Source organism: Mauremys mutica, chromosome 14, assembly GCF_020497125.1.
Source record: "Mauremys mutica isolate MM-2020 ecotype Southern chromosome 14, ASM2049712v1, whole genome shotgun sequence".
In the NCBI taxonomy this organism is placed as follows: Eukaryota; Metazoa; Chordata; order Testudines; family Geoemydidae; genus Mauremys; species Mauremys mutica.
The window spans coordinates 1,517,558-1,534,666 of record NC_059085.1 but is presented as its reverse complement, the minus strand read 5'-3'; the positions used below and the strand labels follow the sequence as shown (position 1 = coordinate 1,534,666).

Genomic DNA, 17,109 nt, shown 5'->3' with positions numbered 1-17,109 from the left:
CAAGCCTCCCTCCTCCAGTGCATTTGGTGTCCCTCTCCCTCCAGCAGGAACCCACCAGCAACTCCCCAATAACCCCTACCTGGACGGGATCCTCTGCAGCCATTTCTCTTCCCTGTCCCATGGGAGGATGGGACGAGCTGGAGCGAAACACGGACGACATCCTGCAGCCTGGCAGGGCGAGAAGGGCAGTTGCGGAGGTTTCAGAACAGACTTTAGTTCATGTCACATCACGATTCCCCCAGGATCTTTCCCTGCAGAGACACAGCCTAGGTTCTGCCATGCTGGGAACATGCTCCATCTCTTTACTGCAGGGGAGACCTGGCCCCTCCTGCCAGGCTAAGCCCACAGGGAGATTTTTCAGCCTCCCCAGTAATAAAGTCTCTGAACAAAATGCTGGAAAGGAGCAGAACCAAAGGGGCTGGGCAGGCTCCATAGGGACACTGACTCCTCCCTTCCCCTCCTGTGCAGCCATGTCCTGTTGCTGGCAGAGATCGGCCCCCCCCCAGAGGCAGCCGTGTCTGCGGGCTCCCCCAGCCAGCACCTACTAACCACCACCCACGCTGGGGGAGTGACACAGGACAGCAAATTCCACCTACCCAAGGACAAATTGCTGCAGATCAAACGGGCTGGGTTCACATCCCAAAGCTGAGGAGAATTTAAGAATTATGGAGAAAATAGGGAAAATGAGAGACTAGAGAGTCAATAATTTTAGGGAAAACGAGGGAATCTCCTTGGATTTTCTAGCCACATGTGGGGAGGGGAGAGAGAAGGGGAAGAACCAGAGAGAATTGTTCTCAGGTTTTGAGACGGAAAGAAATGGCACAAACAGGAAAAGGATGCGAGTGGCTCACCCCCATGACCATAGGCGTGTGCAGCACATTTCATTAGGGTGCGCACCCAGGGAGCCCCCCCCTAGCCCCACCCCATCCACTGCCTCCCACTTCCTGCCCCCTGGCTGCCCCCCTCAGAACTCCCAACCCCCCCTGCTCCTTGTCCCCTGACTGCCTCCTCCTGAGACCCCCCCACTGTAACTGCCTCCCTAGGACCCTACCCCCTACCTGTCCCCCTGACCCTTATCCACCCCCCACCCCCAGACACACCCCCGGGACTCCCACGCCCCATCCAACCGCTCCCCGCCCCTGATAGGACCCCCAGAACTCCCGACCCATCCAACTCCCTCTGCTCCCTGCCTGCCCCAACCCCGCTCCACCCCCTGAACCCTCAACCCATCCAACCCCCCTGCTCCTTGTCCCCTGACCGCCCCCTCCAGAGACCCCCCCCACCCACTAATCACCCCCCCAACTATCCAACCCCCCCTCCCCACCTCCTGGCAGCTCTGTCTAGTGGCTGCTCCCACCCACACACTCAAAGTGGTGGAGGAGGTTCCCTCTCCTTCGGGGGGAAGGTTGCCTAGTGGTTAAGGCACAGGACTCAGGTTCAGGCGTTCTGGGTTTGAGTCTCTGCTCTGCCACAGACTCCCTGCTTAGCCTTGGGAAACTCACTTGACCTTGTTGTGCCCTAGATCCCACCTGCCCAATGGGGCCAACACTGACCCTGCCTCCTGGACTAAATCCATCCATGGCTGGGTGATGGGGGGGGGAATGGAGATACCAACATGGGGAGATTGGGGCTAAATTTCTCCACAGCCGGAGAGTGGGAGCCAGCTCCACAGGGGGGATGGGAGCGAGAGGGGCTCAGGCCAGCTCCACACAGGGGGGGGGGTCAGGGCTTCAGCCCTGCAACTTCTGCCACTAAGGTGGCTGGGGGGAGCTGGGGACTTCAGCCCCACATCTTCTGCCAGGGTCCGGGGTTCTCCTGCTTGCCCCAGGGTGGCTCCCCGCCCCCTCCATCCCCCCCCGCAGTGCAGCTCCTGCAGGGCCCGGGGCTTCTCCTTACCCCAAACCACCCAGCGTGGCTACAGCCCAGTCCGGGGCTTCTCCTCCCCCCACTCCAGCTCGACTCCTCCCCCCACCTCCTACCGGTATCTGGAGCGTCTCCTCCCCACAACCTGCCCCAGCCCCAGCCCAACTGGGCTCCCCGGGGCACCCGCCGCTGCTGTTGCCGGAGCCGAGCCTGGCGGGCAGGGAGCAGCGATTCCCGCGGGGGCCCTGGCAGAGCCCCCAGCCCGAGCGGGGCGGGGCAGCCCCAGGGGACCGGGGGGGGGGCTCTGCTGCTGGCCCCGCCCCCCCACCGACCCCTGGGGCTGTTTGGGGGGGCTCGCTCAGCCCCCCAAGAGCGGGGGGGAGCAGCTGAGCGGAGCCTGCCCAGCAAACAGCTGATCGCAGCTGCGCCCAGGCCGCCCCCGGGGAAAAGCTCAGCGGAGGAGGCGCCACAAGCTGCCGGCAGCGGGTCATTCCCGGGGGGGCCGAGCACCCGCCTGCAGCCGCCGCAGCCTCCCCCCCCCCGGAGCCCCCACGGGAGGGGGGAGCAGCCTCCCCAGCCGGGCTCAGGGCATTGGGGTGCCGGGGCTCCCCCCATGCGCACGCCTGGGCCCGGGACACTCACACACACACTCTGCCCCGGGGCTCCCCTGGTGCCCAGAGACCGATCAACCCCCCGCCTGCCCCACCGCCCTTCCCCGCCTGCAGCTCCGGCCTCTCCCCTCCCGCCCCGCCAGCCGCACCCAGGGGAGCCCCGGGCCCCAGGCTCTGTCCCCACCTGGAGCCCAGCGGGGCCGGGGGCAGCTCCTGCTGCAGCTGAGAACAGCGGCTCCGCTCCGCCCGGGCGGCTCCAGCGCTGCTGGCAGCACGTGGCCACCAGGGAGCAGCTGCTGAGCCCGGGCTCCTGCGTCACAATGTGCCAGAGCCCCGCCCCCAGGAGCTGCCCCGCCCCCGGGCTGTGCCAGAGCCCCGCCCCCAGCCTGAGCCCCGCCCCCAGGAGCTGCCCCGCCCCTGGCCTGTGCCAGAGCCCCGCCCCCAGGAGCTGCCCCACCCCCAGGCTGTGCCAGAGTCCCGCCCCCAGGAGCAACCCCGCCCCCCTGGATTTATTCTCCTGCCTCCTTCTTCCCAGCACCCCCCGCTCCCAGCTGCTCCCTTCCTGTGTCTGCAAACACCCCCCGGGCGGGCTGCAGCGCTCGCTGGGGCTGGCTCCAGTGGCTGAAGTTGCCTCCATCTCCGATCACCTGCGGGGGAGGGGAGGGACGAAGAGAGGAGATGGGCCCAGGGTGTGAAAGCAGAACCAGGGGGCAGGGAAAGAAGGACTGTTTGGAAAGGTGGGATTTTTTGCCGGGGGGGGGGTGATCCAGATGGAGTCAGAAGCAGTTGGGCAGCAGAGGCTCAGGGAAATTGAGGGGAACCCCCTGGGTGTCCCAGTGTTGGCCAGGGATTGTACAGCACCTAGCGCAATATGGGGTCCCAGAGCCGTAACTAGCTATTTTTACACCCAAGGCAAGAATATAAAATTGCGCCCCCCCCCACTGTGCCACCCAGCCCCCTTGAAACACCCCCCCCGTGCCACCCATCCCTGTAGAAACAACCCCCCCGCAGCACCGCCGGCCCCACAGAAACAAACCCTCCTTCCCCAGCGCCGCCCCACCGAAACAGCTGTGGGCTGAAAAGGAAGGTTTGGGGGAGGGAGAAGAAATGGCCCCCATAGGGTGACCAGATCTCACCGTCACACCCCTCTTCACCCCCATCCCCCCCCAGGCCTGCTGCATCTCCTGCTAGTCAGTCCCCCACCCACCACTTGCCTCCTTTCACCTCCTCCCTCCCCTGCCAGAAACCCCCATGCCCGCCCCTAGAGCCCCTGCTGGCTCACTGCTCACCTCTGTGCCCACCTGCCACTTGCCCACCCGCTCGCCCACCTGCTCCCCGCTTGCCCCCTCACCCCCCCAAGTATAAAGCCTCATTCAGAGACCCAGGGGGGGTCACTATATCACTGCACCCAGCAGTCACTCACTGCAGCACCAAACATTAAACTGCTGAAAATGGAGACCTCCCTCCAGCCACCAACGTTTTGGACTAGAAAGCTTTGCCCAGACATCCCCTCCAGAAGACACCCCCAGACTGGCTGAGGGATACTGGTGTGACCTCACCTGGCAGCCCCCAAAGAAGGAATTGGGGGGACTAAATGGACAGGGCCCCTCTCTAGCTGAAGCCTGGCAAGGGAGGTACGTGGATCCCACTAGAATTTAAAATGAAAAGTGAGGGAGGGGAGGCTCTGCTGGACCTGGGCAGCTCTAGATACAGCACCAGGCACGTAGCAGGATTTCCACTCCTGAGCCATGGAAGCAGAAATTGACTTTTCCTTTCCAGTTTTAGTTAATGTTCAGAAAGGGAATCTAGCACCTGCCTTCCAGATCTGAACACCTCAACATTCAGGAGGGCTCCAGCTCAGTTTGGGCAGCTGTTACTTCATTTCTCCCAAATCAAATATACTGATCCACTGTCATTTGCTGTAGAAAAAGTAGGATAAAATGAGCAAGAAATGCTTCCCAGGGGTTATTAGGACTGGAATTGCTATTTTCAACAGCCATTGCCTTTTTGTTTGTTTTTGTTTTATTTGTTTAAAAGGAAGACAGTGATATTGCATTGGCAAATTCCCCAGAGAAAGAAAGAGTGGAACAAAAGGATAATAATGACACCTCAACTTTTCCTCATTTATGGAGGACAGTCTTATAATATGCATCCAGATCTCCTCCAATCACACAAGCTGAAAATTGTTCCATTTTACTGCAGCTCTGTAACCATATGGGAACCAATCCTGTCTGTGTTCTGTGCACATCCAAAATTCCTGCTGAATGACCCACCCTGGGAGCAAGTTACCAGTGACCCAGGGCTGGGGTGGAAGGAGAGTGCAGGGGTGTGTGGGGGGAGAGCCCAGGGCTGGGGTGGCAGGGGATGTGGGTGGAGGGGGCAGAGCCCAAGGCTGGGGTGGCAGGGGGTGTGGGTGGAGGGGGCAGAGCCCAGGGCTGGGGTGGCAGGGAGGTGCAGGGGTGAGCCCAGGGCTGGGGTGGCAGCGGGTGTGTCGGTGGGGGAGCAGTGGGGGGGAAAGGGCGGAGCCAAGAGCTGCGGCAGCATAGGGTATGTGGGGGGAGCGAGCCCAGGGCTGGGATGGCAGGGGGGTGCCGGTTGGGAGTGGAGAGCCCAGGGCTGGGATGGCAGGGGGTGTGGGTGGAGGGGGCAGAGCCCAGGTCTGGGGTGGCAGGGAGGTGCAGGGGGGAACCCAGGGCTGGGGAGGGGGCAGACAAAATTTTTTTTTGCTTAGGGCGGCAAAAAACCTAGAGCCGACCCTGCCTCCACGCACTGTGAAGTAGGTAGGAGCGGATCATTATTATCCCTACTTGAAAGAGGGAGAAGCTAAGGCTGAGAAAGGAGAATTGACTTGTCTGAGGTCACATGCCCAGGCAGGGGCAGAGTTGGGAATAGGACCCAAGAGCCCCGATTTTCAAACTCACCATCAGATCTTGAATTTCAGACACTGAATGACCTGAATAAAGTGCTCTCAGATGAGCTCCTGACCAACAACAGTGCACAGGAATTATTCAACAAGTATTTGAGGAGAACTGCAATGTTAGAGAGAATCATGAACTGCACAGAGACCATTAATGCAGAGAAGCAGCAAAATTTATCAAACATAGAACTGGTTCTGACTTATTTACTTGGTCTTGAAAGAGAACAACAAGGACCTGAGTCTCCTCCCTGTCAATAACCCCCTGCTCAGCCAATCGGGGTAGAGACTGAGGATGGGAGGCTGAGGGTTCTCACCAGAGAGCCCAAAGGATGGCCCAGGTCACTGGTGGGGATCACTGCCCGAGCACTATTTCAGCCCCACATTTTTGGGTGGACCTCCCACAGTGGGAGCTGCAGAGCACTCCCCCGCCCCACACACACACACACACACACACACACACACACACACACACACACACACACACACACACACACACACACACACACACACACACACACACACACACACACACACACGTGGTAGTGGGAGGGGAACAGGAGAAAGGACAAAAGAAGCAAGAGACGAAGAGAAAGGAGAGAGGGAGAGATGGAGGAAAAGGTGAAACAAAAAGCACAAACCCCAATGTCTCCAGTGATTCTAAGGGACAAAATCCCAGGTGCGGAATGAAATTCTGCCTCTTTAAGCTCGTGTTTTCCATGCCTAGAATTCAATTCTCACCAGATGGATCAGACTGAACAGGTTTCAAACCTCCAGGAGGCTCTTACCTTCTAAACAGGGACGGCTGTTTTCTAGTAAAATGACTAAAAGTGAAGGAGAAAACTCGAAAGAGGTTCCTCCTGGCGCTCACGTCCGTGAACCCGAATACTCTCTCAGTCCTCAGAGAGAGACCTGGAGAAGGAGACTTGCTGAAGCAAAGCCACAGGGGTCTCTGAGGTTTCCCTGGCCCCTCGCCCCTGTCCTGCCTGGCTGATGTCAGCATCTCTCTGTGAGGTCACCACCTCCCCACCACCTTGGACCAATAGGCTGAGGTCCTGCAAAAGGCCTTTGTGATGTCACTGCCACACCCCTCCCTTGCTGGGCCAATGTCCTGCCCCTGGCCAGGCACTTTGCAGGTTTCAGCTACTCCCTGTGGATCACCCCACTCGGGGAGCGTTCGTTCTAGGCAGCAAGCCGGCTAGACCTGGAAACATCAGACGCTGCTCCCAATGCTACACTCAGTTTTTTAGAAATGAGTCGACTTTATGGCCAGAAGAGACCATTAGAGCATCTAATCTGACCCCCTGCATATCACAGGCCTCCTGTATGACACAAGAGGTACTTTTGGGGCAAACACATTCCAGAAAGGCATCTAGTCTTCATGAAATGACATCAGGAGATGGAGAATCCACCACTTTCCTTGGTAGCTTCTTCCTGTGATGAATCATCCTCGCTGTTGAATATTTGTGCCTTAGTTGTAATATGAATTTGTCTCTTTTCACGTTCCAGACATTGGGTCTTGTTATGCCTTTCTCTGCTCGATTCAAGAGTCCTTTAATACCCAATCTTTTCTCTCCATTAAGGCACTTCAACACTTCAGTGAAATCACCTTTCAATCTTCTTTTGATAAGCTAAACAGGTTGAGCTCTTTCAATAGCTCACTAGAAGGCATTTTTCTCCAGCCCTCAGAACATTTGGTGGCTCTTTGCTGCCCCAGCTCCAATTTCACAACATCTTTTTCAAATGAGGACACCAAAATTGGAGGCAGTATTCCAGTATCAGTCTCACTGATGCCGTGTCACCTCCTGTGACGTTATTGACATAATCTGTAACTGTATAGATCACCGTTGCGGCCGCTGTCCTATATTTGCAGCCAATATTGTAGAAAGGTGTCATGTAAGGGGTCTATGGAGAGGTTCTGATTGGCTGATTATAATGATGCTATCTCTAGATGTGTATCATTTTTGTTGTTGACATTATGAATATTGGCTCTATGCTGCCTGCATTTCAAACTTGTGCTCTGCTTCTGGGGAACACCCCAGATAAGTTGGTGTCAGTTCTGCCTAGCCTGCTTGATGGCCCATTAAGGACCATCAGCTATACAATCGCCCCATTGAGAGAAGGCAGATACGCCTTGTGACTCAGCAAGGTCTGCAGGGACCTGCCTATGGACAGAACTCGAAGGTTTTTCTGTGCCACGTGCTGGACAGAGTGTTCTTGGGACAAAGAAAGCAAAGACCACATGGCAAGAGGCTATAAAAGGCTGATGCCTCGTCTCCATCTTATTTTCAGTCCTGCTTCATACCTCTGGAGGGACTTTGCTACAAACTGAAGCTCTGTACAAAGGACTGAATGGCCCATCCCAGCTGTGGATGGACTCCAGAGACTTGATTTGAACCTGCAGTTTATTCCATCACTGCTACAAGTCTGAACCAAGAACTTTGCCATTACTGTGTGTAATTGATTCCTTTAACAATTTTGACTCTCATCTATATTTCTTTCTTTTTATGAATAAACCTTTATATTTTAGATGCTGTAAGGGAAAATCCAGTGTTATCCAAGGCCTTGTAGGCCCAGGCCTCTTGTCAGGCTGCCAGGGCCGGCCAGACAAGCCAAGCAGGGGGGCACGGAGGAGACAGTGGAAAGTCCTAACAGTCCCCGACTGAAAAACAATTTTGTAATATCCCGACTGCCAGCACGTAACCGCACAGAACAGATAAGTAACAACAGGAAAAGCCTAATATGGAAGAAATGTACTCCTGCTCCAATCAGCATTAACTTTGCAATATTTTTTTAGCAAAATAATGAGGACATTATGTGTGCAACTTGCATATTACGACTGTGGTTTTAAGCTTTATAAGGCTGTCTGTAACCAGCTTCGGGGAGGCCGTTTCCATAACGGTTCTCCCCTGCGTGCTTCTAATCAATAAAAGGCCTCAGGCTGATCTGATTGAAAACACAACACATGGATCAATTTTTCCATAACAATGCTAAAGGATTTGCAGGAGCGTGATTTGTGGGTAAGATCTGACTCATCTATTGACCTGCATCTGGGGCTTGGTCCTTTGAGAGAACCTTTTTTCTTTTACTGGGGTATTGGTTTTCATAACCATTCATCCCCATAAGGAGTGGGGCTGGTGGTGATACAAGGTAACTGGAATAGCTGAGGGAATTGCTTGTATGACGTCCGATTGGCCAGTGGGGTGAAACCAAAGTCCTCTCTGCATGGCGGGTGTGACGTGCTTTAATAGTAAAGGGCACCCAGCCTTGGGCTGTGACTGCCCTGCTCCAAGCAATTTGTCCTGAATTGATACTCTCAATAGTGTCCTGCCAGTGGTCGCAGTGTTACAGGGGTCATCCGGGGTTACAGCTGGGAACTCTCCGAAGCTCAGGATGCGCTTCCTCAGCTAGGGGAAGTACGTAACCCACACACCTCCAGGGGATGGTGGGGTGTCCCAGCTAGTGGCACCAAGATCACTTAGAGGGAGCAATAAAACATGTCTTCTATACAGCCTTCGCTAACAGCCGGGTGGCTTTTAGTTCATGCTGTAGAGGCCCACACACTAAGCTCCAGAGGTCCCCGGTTCAATCCCGCCCACCACCACGTCACCAACCTGGATCTGTCAGCATAACAGAGGCAGAGAGAGCTGCCATGCCATGCCCAGCTGAGAAGAGGTACCAAACAGTGAGTTGACACCCTTCAGAGCTTCCTGTGATAAACTGTGAACTTAGGACAATAAGCGGGGTGGTAGGAAGTGTTGCCCTCAGAGTGGCCTGGGTCAGAGCCCATGGGAGGTCCTGGGCTCATCTGCCATGCCCTTCCCCCCAAAAGGGCCAAAACCCTGACCAAGAGGCAACATTCCCAAGAGCAAAGGCCATCACGAGGCATCTGTCTTCAAAAGTTTGCAGAGGATGCGGGAGCAAAAAGGGGAGAGAGGATGAGGGTGGCTCTTGGGAAGAGGGAGGGAGGGAGCCTTATGGGAAGCTCTTGTTTACCACCATCAACCCAATGGTCAGATGCCTAGAATCTTCCCTGACATGTTGTAATTGATTGGATCTAGGTTTTAAAATGGGTACCACATTTGCAGACGGAGAAATGTCAGGGAGTTGAGCGGAAGGCCATTGCAAGCTCAGCTAATTAGGCAATGTGGCCTATGCCCCATCTAACAAGCTCCTTAAACAATAGCTCCCAGTTTTCATTCGCATTGTTCTGTCTAGTGTTTTTCTCCAAAACACTTTTACTAAACCTTTGGGTCAGCTTTGGAAAGTTGGCCCTTTCAGTGCACCAAATATAAGTATTGCTGGTGGGGACTGCCCTCTATTGGTCATAAGAACAGCCATACTGGATCAGACCAATGGTCCAGCCAGCCCAGAATCCTGTCCTCCCACAGTGGCCAATGCCAGGTGCCCGCGAGGGAATCGACAGAACAGGGAGTCATCAAGCGATCCATCCCGTCGCCCATTCCCAGCTTCCGGCAAACAGAGGCTGGGGACACTTCAAGAGCATGGTTTTGTATCCCTGCCCACCCTGGCTAATAGACAATGATGGACCCGTCCTCCATCAACTTATCTAGTTCTTTGGTGGACCCTGTTATAGTCTTGGCCCTCACAGCATCCTCTGACAAAGTTTCCCCAGGTTGACTGTGTGTTGGGTGAAGAAATACTTCCTTTGGTTTGTTTTAAACCTGCTGCCTATTCCTTTCATCGGGTGACCCCAGTTCTTGTGTTATGAGGAGTAAATAGCACTTCCTTACAGATCCAGACTAACACGGCTACCCCTCTGATACTTCCTTATTTACTTTCTCCAAACCCGTCATCATTTTATAGACCTCTATCCTAGCCCCGCCTTAGTCATCTCTTTTCCAAGCTGAAAACTCCCCTCAGTCTTATTAATCTCACCTCACATGGAAGCTGTTCAAGACACCTAATCATTTTGGTTGCCCTTTTCTGTACCTTTCCCAATTCCGATATATCTTTTTGAGATGGGGGACCAGCTCCAGTATTCAAGATGTGGGCATACCACACATTTATACACAGGCAATATTATATTTCTGTCTTGCTAGCCATCCCTTTCCTAATGACTTCCCACCATTCTGTTCGCTTTTTTGACTGCCGATGCACATTGAGTAGATGTTTTCAGAGAAGTATCCACAGTGACGCCAAGATCTCTTTCTTAAGTTGTAAGAGCTAATTTAGACCCCATCAGTTTAGATGTAGAATTGGGATCATGTTTTCCCATGTGCATTACTTTGGATTGATCCACATTGAATTTCATCTGCCTTTTTGCTGCCCAGTCACTCAGTTTGGTGAGATCCCTTTGTCACACTTTGCACTCTCTTTTGGACGTAACTAACTTGGGTTGGTTTGTATCATCTGCAAATGTTGCCACCTCACTGTTTACCCCTTTTTCCAGATCACTCAGGAGTATGTTGAACAGTGCTGGTCCCAGTACAGACCCCAGGGGGACACCACTATTTACCTCTCTCCATTCTGAAAATCAGACCTTTTCTTTCTTGCCTTTGAAACAGTTACCTATCCCAGAGAGGACCTTCCATCTTATCCCATTTTGCTTCAGAGCCTTTGGGGAGAGACCTTGTCAAAGGTTATCTGAAAATCTAAGTATACTGTATCCACGGGATCACCTTTATCCACATGCTTGTTGACTCCCTCAAAGAATTATAGTAGATTCGTGAGGCATGATTTTCCTTTACAAAAAGGATGTTCATTCTTCCCCAATGTAAGCGGGGGCAGACTCACCTGGCGGCGCCTCCTGCTGGTCATCTTGGGAATTAGCTCTCCAGCCGTCAGAGCACCCTTTGCAGGCCGGTGATCTACCTTACCGCAGCTGGTCCCCGGTCCCTCCCAGGACCCCGGTGCCCCTTTTATCCTGGCAGTACCCCCTGGCAGTACCCCCCCCAGTTCTGGGTCTCCCGCTCCCAGGGGAACCCCCACCCACTATCCCCACTTCACCTCAGTCTTGGCTACTGCCCAGTCTCCATCCAGCCCCCGTTCACTGGGGCAGACTGCAGTGTGAGCCACTCATCACAGGCAAAGGGGTTTGGACCTGCCACCTCTGCTTCCCCCTGGGCTGCCCCCTTGCAGCCCTGCACCTATGCAGCCTATAGTCAGGCCTGCAGCCTGGGGCTTTCCAGGCCAGAGCTCCAAGCTCCTCTGGCCCTTCCCCAGCCCTGCTCCCACTCTAGGTGTCTTGCTTGGGTCCCTGCAGCCAGGCCCTTCTCTCGCTACAAGCAGAGGGAGACTGACTGGGCTCCTGGCTCACAACCTCTTATAGGGGCCAGCTGGGCCTGACTGGGGCATAGCCCCAGCTGAGCCTGCTTCCCCCAATCAGCCCAGGCTTCTTGCCCCAGCCCCAGCCCTCTCCTGGGCTGCTTCAAGCCCCGCAGGGCAGGAGCAGGTAACCACCCGCTACACCCAGCAAATTCCGTTCACCGATGTGTCTAATCATTGGGCTCTACAATTCCACCCAATGTGCCTGGTACTGACGTTAGCCTCAGTGGCCTGTAATTGCCAGCTGCGTCTCTGGAGCCTTTTTCATACACTACTCCAGCCAGGGACTAAAGGCGGCCCCAGACTTTCCCTTTCTCCCTTCTGGGAAATCAAGTTCAAGTTCTACAAGCAGCTAAAGAAGCTTCAACCCTGCATCTGAATTAATGTCACATTTCTCACTGCCCGACACAAACAAATGTCATTTCAATCCCAGGTGAGTCCACTTCACTCATTCCTCAGCCCCATTCCTTCCCCCTCCTGCCTTAGCTTAGGGCATTGCGCCACCCTGTGGGCATTTCATGTCCCTCCTCAGTTTCACATACAGACACAATTTCCTTTGCTGTTCAACGAACAGCAAAACCTTTCTGTGTCTCTAGTCTGAGCCAGGGCATTCAACTCCATTGAAACCTTCTCTCCTGCAATGGCAACGGTCAGACAGAGGGGACGTGGCCACCTTCAGCCCTGAGAGTGAGATATTCACTCTCCTCTTTCTTCAAGCTGCTGTTGTTAGTCCATAAAACATGTATCATGGAGTAAAAAGCTGAGTTTACTCCAGGGTGAGGAAAGAAAGGAGCCACCAACTCCCCGAAAAATCTCTGTGCCCCAGAGAGAAGCTGCCCCTGCTATTGGAATCACTGATGTGCTTCAGCTACAATGGGGAAAGTATCTGCTCTCAGGGGGGTATAGCTCAGTGGTAGAGTGTTTGACTGCAGATCAAGTGGTCCTTGCTTCAAATCCAAGTGCTCTCTAATAAGCCTCTTATTCTTTGTTTTTTTTTTTTAAAAAGAGAAAACATTTTCATGTCCATTCTCCATTATGTTCAGGAGCTCCACTATACGGGAATGCTTGAAATGAATGTGACACTCAACATTTCACTGTCCAAAAGCATAAAAACCTAGCAAACCTGTCCATCAGCTGAAATCAGTTCCAAGCCTCTAAGTGTCTAGTTTATGTTTTCATCAATTATACAAAGGGATCATATGAACGTACATTTGTAGATCCCTCCTCTCCAGGGCTGTGCTGTGCAGAAGAACAAGAACCACATCCAGTTGGGGTTCAGGAGTCTGATGAGCAAAGGCCACTTGGTGCGGGCTAAAGTCACCAGCACTTTGGCTCCTTCACATTCAACCAGCAGCTGGACCCCCAGGACAAGGCATGAGAAGACGACAGTGGCTGTGAGCAGGAAAACAGCCACCAAGAAGCTGGCTAAAGCTGTCAAGATCCTCAGGAAGGTCACCATGCCCATGTCTAGAATAGTATCAGAGGGGTAGCCGTGTTAGTCTGGTTCTGTAGAAGCAGCAAAGAATCCTGTGGCACCTTATAGACTAACAGACGTTTTGCAGCATGAGCTTTCGTGGGTGAATACCCACTTCTTCGGATGCAAGCAGTGGAAATTTCAGGGGCAGGTGTGTATATATAAGCAAGCAAGAAGCAAGCTAGAGATAACGAGGTTAGATCAATCAGGGAGGATGAGGCCCTGTTCCAGCAGCTGAGGTGTGAAAACCAAGGGAGGAGAAACTTGTTCTGTAATTGGCAAGCCATTCACAGTCTTTGTTTAGTCCTGAGCTGATGGTATCAAATTTGCAGATGAACTGGAGCTCAGCAGTTTCTCTCTACTCTCTACTCAGACCCTATGTTACCAGCACTCCCAGCTATCTCCGTGACACCACTGATTTCGTGAGGAAACTACAATGCATTGGTGACCTTCCAGAAAACACCATCCTAGCCACCATGGATGTAGAGGCTCTCTACACAAACATCCCACACACTGATGGAATACAAGCTGTCAGGAACAGTATCCCTGATGATGCCACAGCACAACTGGTTGCTGAGCTCTGTGCCTTTATCCTCACACACAACTATTTCAAATTTAATGACAATATATATCTCCAGATCAGTGGCACCGCTATGGGCACCCGCATGGCCCCACAATATGCCAATATTTTTATGGCCAACCTGGAACAACGCTTCCTCAGCTCCCGTCCACTCACGCCCCTTCTCTACCTACGCTACATCGATGACATCTTCATCATCTGGACCCATGGGAAGGAGACTCTGGAAAAATTCCACCACGATTTCAACAGCTTCCACCCCTCCATCAACCTCAGCCTGGACCAATCTACACAGGAGGTCCACTTCCTAGACACTACGGTGCAAATAAGTGATGGTCACATCAACACCACCCTATACCGAAAACCTACCGACCGCTATGCCTACCTTCATGCCTCCAGCTTCCATCCCGGACACACCACAAGATCCATTGTCTACAGCCAAGCACTGAGGTACAACTGTATCTGCTCTAACCCCGCAGACAGAGACCAACACCTAGAAAATCTCCACCAAGCATTCTCAAGACTACAGTACCCACACGAGGAAATAAGGAAACAGATCAACAGAGCCAGACGTGTACCCAGAAGCCTCCTACTGGAAGACAAACCCAAGAAAGAAACCAACAGGACTCCACTGGCCATCACATACAGTCCCCAGCTAAAACCCCTACAACGCATCATCAGGGATCTACAACCCATCCTGGACAATGATCCCACACTTTCACAGGCCTTGGGTGGCAGACCAGTCCTCGCCCACAGACAACCTGCCAACCTGAAGCATATTCTCACCAGCAAACTGCACACCGCACCATAGTAACTCTAGCTCAGGAACCAATCCATGCAACAAACCTCGATGCCAACTCTGCCCACATATCTACACCAGCAACACCATCACAGGACCAAACCAGATCAGCCACAACATCACCGGTTCATTCACCTGCACTTCCACCAATGTAATATATGCCATCATATGCCAGCAATGCCCCTCTGCTATGTACATCGGCCAAACTGGACAGTCTCTAAGGAAAAGGATAAATGGACACAAATCAGACATTAGGAATGGCAATATACAAAAACCTGTAGGAGAACACTTCAACCTCCTTGGCCACACAATAGCGGATTTTAAGGTGGCCATCCTACAGCAAAAAAACTTTAGGACCAGACTTCAAAGAGAAACTGCTGAGCTCCAGTTCATCTGCAAATTTGACACCATCAGCTCAGGACTAAACAAAGACTGTGAATGGCTTGCCAATTACAGAACCAGTTTCTCCTCCCTTGGTTTTCACACCTCAACTGCTAGAACAGGGCCTCATCCACCCTGATTGATCTAACCTCGTTATCTCTAGCTTGCTTCTTGCTTGCTTATATATACCTGCCCCAGGAAATTTCCACCACTTGCATCTGAAGAAGTGGGTATTCACCCACGAAAGCTCATGCTGCAAAACGTCTGTTAGTCTATAAGGTGCCACAGGATTCTTTGCTGCTTCTACAGAACCAGACTAACACGGCTACCCCTCTGATACCTCCCCACACTGTCCAACTCCCCTGCTTCCAGGATCCCTCCCCACTGCCCTCCTCCCCGCTGAGCAAAAACTCGATATTATTCCAGGGCCGCCCACAGGATTCAGGGGGCCTGGGGCAAAGCAATTTCGGGGGCCCCTTCCAGACAAAAAAGTTGCAAACCTGTAGAATACTGGATTCCCTTGGGCAGCGGCGTAGCCAGGGTCTCACATGAGGGGAAGCGAACACATAAAAAAAGGCACCACCCAACATATCAAATTACTAATTACATCCGCTCCCTCCCACTTTCTGCCCCCTTCAGAGCCCCAACACCCCCCCACTCCTTGTCCCCTGACTGCCCCCTCCTGGGACTCGGCCCCTAACTGCCCCCCTAGAACCCCACCTGTCCCCTGACTGCCCCGACCCTTATCCACACCCCTGCCCCCAGACAGACTGCCAGGACTCCCACACCTATCCAACCACTCCCCGCCCCCTGACAGGACCCCCAATATACACCAAGACACACCCCGTAATCCAAAGTGTGGGGGGGGCGGGGCAGGGACCACGCACCGCTCCTGCCATTGAGGGTACATGGGCAGCTGCTTCTGCCCTAGCACCTGGCTCTAGTGTGTAGCCAGAAGCCCTTGCGAGCATGCGGAGGGATCCTGCTAGCAAAGGGAGCGTTTGATTTTTAGAGTCTGATCCCAACAGACCCAGCAGAGAACACAACAATAGCCCTGCCTCTGCCATCCCAGCACAGGGCCCATAAACAAGAGAGGCAGAGACGTGCTCAATACAGCGCATGGGGTGGAGAGGGAGCAGAGACCAGGGACGGGGCATGGAGAAAAACCACAGGAGGGAGAGAAGGAGAAAGTGAGGCAGGAGGAGAAGCCCGGAGGCTGTGTCTCTGGAGGGAAGGCGCGTTCGGATGCAGCATGTTAATGAGCCCCTTGCAAACACAAGGGCAAGAAGCAGGGAAGGGCTTGCAGAGGACAAGCCGGGCTACTCACACAGTCTCCCCTGTGGGGCCCTGTGGCATTGGGTAGCAGGGCCCAGGAAATGAAAATTTCTTAACCACACAGAATTGGTAACTGCTCCCAAATCTTTTGTGCCTACGGCTGCAAGCTTAGAAGAGCTTAAGCTGTGAGCTGCATGGACGGCCTCAAGAAACCTTCTTGTGCGGAGCCTCAAGCAGGTTTGCATTGTATGACCCGATGAAAAGCGAGCAGCGAAAGCTTGCAACTGTCCCAGCTCTTTCAGCCACGTTTGGGGCCTTTACATCACTCAGGCTGCATCTTCCAACTAAAATGCATTAACAATACTGCTCAGGCAAGCGGGCCGGGGGCCGTGCAGGCTGCCCGGGCCAGCTGATAGCACTTCTCGCTAACGGCTGCTTTTCTATGCTTGTGTTTTGCTGTTGGACAGAGGCCCAGACATCCTCCCATCTAACCCCCCACCCGCTCCCTGACTGCCCCAGCCCCAGAAAGTCCCCCCCGAACCCTCCAACCCCCCCCCTGCTCCTGACTGCCCCCCAGGACTCCTCTTACCACCCGCCAGCTCGAGCCGCTGGCTGCCTCTGGAGCCAACGTTAAACACGTGCCAGCACACAGCCCCTCCCGCGGCTGCGAGCTGAGGCAGCGTGGATGTGTGTGCAAGGGGGGGTCTGGCTGCTGGAGGCCCAATGGGAGCAGCTCAATCAGGCCCCGGCGGCCAATCTGCTGTGCCGCTCTCTGCATGGGGGGGATGGAGGCAGGGGAGAAATCCAGATCTTTCCACCTTATTCCAAATTCCTACTAAGGCGCCACTTTGGGGGAATGTGCTCAGTGGGGGAGCGGCAGCCCCCCCCCTGCTCCCCCCAGCTACGCTCCTGCTTATGGGGAGCCCC

General features: G+C 53.9%; 1 non-coding gene across 1 annotated transcript; it reads left to right on the top strand.

Annotated features, from left to right (window-relative positions):
* The first annotated feature begins 12,572 nt into the window (after nt 1–12,572).
* On the top strand, nt 12,573–12,644 carry TRNAC-GCA. The gene has a single exon. It is a non-coding gene; the product is annotated as a tRNA-Cys (tRNA).
* The last annotated feature ends 4,465 nt before the right edge of the window (nt 12,645–17,109 follow it).